Source organism: Dasypus novemcinctus, chromosome 10 (assembly GCF_030445035.2).
Source record: "Dasypus novemcinctus isolate mDasNov1 chromosome 10, mDasNov1.1.hap2, whole genome shotgun sequence".
NCBI classification, from domain to species: domain Eukaryota; kingdom Metazoa; phylum Chordata; class Mammalia; order Cingulata; family Dasypodidae; genus Dasypus; species Dasypus novemcinctus.
Genome location: NC_080682.1, coordinates 31411011 through 31413972, shown reverse-complemented (window position 1 = coordinate 31413972; position 2962 = coordinate 31411011). Strand labels below are relative to the sequence as shown.

The 2962-nt window shown below is 39.8% G+C and overlaps 1 pseudogene; it reads right to left on the bottom strand.

Annotated features, from left to right (window-relative positions):
- Window positions 1–313: 313 nt before the first annotated feature.
- LOC101437861 (SWI/SNF complex subunit SMARCC1 pseudogene) lies at window positions 314–2502 on the bottom strand (annotated as a pseudogene).
- Between the last annotated feature and the right edge of the window lie 460 nt (window positions 2503–2962).

The window sequence follows — 2962 nt, the reverse complement described above, 5'->3', positions numbered from 1 at the left end:
AACACACTACAGGAAAAGAAAAGTATAGAAAAATTACTATTATGAATATAGATGCAAATATCTTCAACAAAATAGTAGCAAGTCAAATCCAGTAGCACATTAAAAGAATCAGAGACCACGATCAAGTGAGTTTATCCCAGGTAAGCAAGGGTGGCTCAACACAAGAATATCAATTAGTGTAATAGAGCACATTTACGGAACAAAGGGAAAAAAACAATGGTCATCTCAATTGATACAAAAAAAGGCCTTTAACAAAACCCAGAATCCTTTCTAATAGAAACACTTAGAAAAGTAGGAATAGAAGGAAACTTCCTCAACATGATAAAGGACATCTATGAAAGAAACCAACTGTGCTCATGACTGGATATCCTAATTGACTGAAAAGGATAGGTTGGTAGGCCAGGGGCCCAAGAGGTATGTGTCCTCAGTGGAAAGTCCCAAAAAGTTCAGGATGCATTCACCCTGGGTTCGATTTCCAATGTGTTCTGACACTGTTTTCCAATTATTTTTTGTATATCTCCAGAGTTTCCAGGAGTAGAAATGTCTACTGTTCAGTCTACTCTCTTCCAGCACTAGCTCCTTTACTCTTTCCTAAGGTTTTCTTGGAGTAAATATCAGTACAGAGGCCAAAGTTCTGCAAATCAATTGGTTTTTCCTTTTTCTTTTCAGGACAGTTTTTCATCTGTTGAGCAGCAGAGACCTGAGGTGATTTGAAACTGAAGAGACACAAGCCCAGAAAGGGTGTCAGCTAATACATTAAAATGAAAAGTTGGAGGTGGTTCCTTTGCCATGGGTCAACTTTCTGATTCCACTTGGTAATTGACAAGCCCCCATTGCTCTATAAAGGCATGAACCCTCATCACAGCACACATATGTCCCGTCAAGTCCCTCCAACAAGTGATGCTGGTTAAATACTCTTGGGGATTCAGCTGATGTATGACAATCATAAAATTTCAATACACCAAGTATATTTTTAGAGTCTTGGATTTGCTTTTTTCATTGAAACACTCAGGGATAGCATGCTGTTAAATCACATGAATACAGTTAAAATCAAATCAGGATGCAAAGCTAGGAATAATAATGTGAATGGTCTGCTCTGTTACATTATCTTCACCAGGGTTGACTGAGCAAGTCTAATCACCTTTGCTAGGATCTTCCTCTTCCTTTACTCATGTTGTGACTGTTTCTTCATCCTGCTCATCTAGATCTGCTACAGTTCCTCCTCTAACAGGTGTATTTTCATTATCTTTTTTTGGGTTTACATTTTTGGGGAATACCACCTCCTCTTTTTTGGGTACAGTTGTTGAGTCTTCCATACCCATGATAAGATCTTCTTGCTTATCTTCTTTCTGACTTTTACACTTCCCATAAAGACCAGCTCAGCTTTTTTTCCCACTCTTCTGTTGTGATTCTGTGGGTATGGGAAGGGAGAGGCAGGCAGAAGTTTCCTCTTTCAAGCATTAGCTACTGCTCTTCTCTCTCTCCTCTCTGGACTTCAGACTGACTGGCTTTTCATTCTTTGTTGAAATTCGCTGACGGAAACTCAGTTTCCTGTTCTCATCCACCTCATAATCTTTCTCATTTCATCCATTTATTGAAAAAGTCAGTGTCCAAAATCCATTTAACATGAAATTTCCAAGGTTTTTCTGGAGTTGTTGGCTCTTCAATTTCAGCATCAATGCCACTGTTATGAGTGTTATGAGTCCAAGTATCACAGCTGGGTAAAATCCCCAATGCACTAACACCTGCTTGTCTTTTCTCATCAACAGTCTCAACCACTTTTCATCTTCTTGTGAGCAAGGATCTGGATAAATGTGGTGGAAAGCTTTTGAATTCTCATCAGGAAATGTCCCCTGAGGTCTTTTGAGGTTATCTTTCAACTTATTAGCCAACTTCAGGTCAATCTCTGGAATGATGTAGATGTTGGATGTGATCAACAATTGTTTTACACCAATGTATTTTTAATGTTCATAAAAATTTCTACATTATGATCCATTTCTATTCAGTTTGAATTCTGTAGTCAAACCTCTGCCATCCCTATTCATTTTTATACTTGTAAGTAGCCCCAAGAATGTGACACAAGATACCACCAGCTTTGAAAACCATGGAACATTTTGTAGGGAATTTTGGAAAGGCTGAGTTAGTGGTATGTTCCCAAAGGTATCTTTCTGAAATCTATACTACCAGTCCAGCCAGAGTTTTATTGGGAGGACCATCCGCATGAAAATACTTATAGTAATGCTTTCCCAGCCAGATGCCCACTGAATCCAACTGTGCCACTGTTTCCAGGCTCTCCCAAAACTTGCTGACTGGGCCCCTGTCCTTCTGCCAATAAATGGCCAGACCTCTGGTAGCTACTGCAACCTGACACCCATGTTGCTTACTGACGACCCAGTCCACCAGGACCCACTGCCGGGGCCATGGCCATCGTATCCTTCTGTCATCCCCACACTGGCCAGCCCCTGCACTTGCAGCTGACCCTGTCCATGCCCATACACACATGCTGCTGCCCCCTCTGGTATTTCTTAAGGGGTAGGGCACTCATTGATGAATTCTCTCATTTTCTGTTTATCTGCAAATATTTTAATCTCTCTCTCACTTTTCAAGAACAATTTTACTGGATACAGAATCTTAGCTGGCATTTTTTCTTCTCTTTCAGCTCCTTAACTGTGTTATACCACTGCATTTACACCTCCGTGGTTTTAGATGAGAAATCAGTGATTATTTTTATTAAATGTCCTTTATATGTGACATATATTTTTCTCTTGCTGCTGTCAGGTTTCTTTCTTTATTTTGGTGTTCAACAATCTGATTAGTATATGTATCAGCTTAGATCTGTTAGAATTTATTCCCTTCTCTTCTCCCTCTGGGACACCCATGATGTGTGTGTTTGTGCTTTTCATGCTGTCATTCAGTTCCCTGAGTCATTGCACATATTTATACCATTTTCCTCTATCTGTTC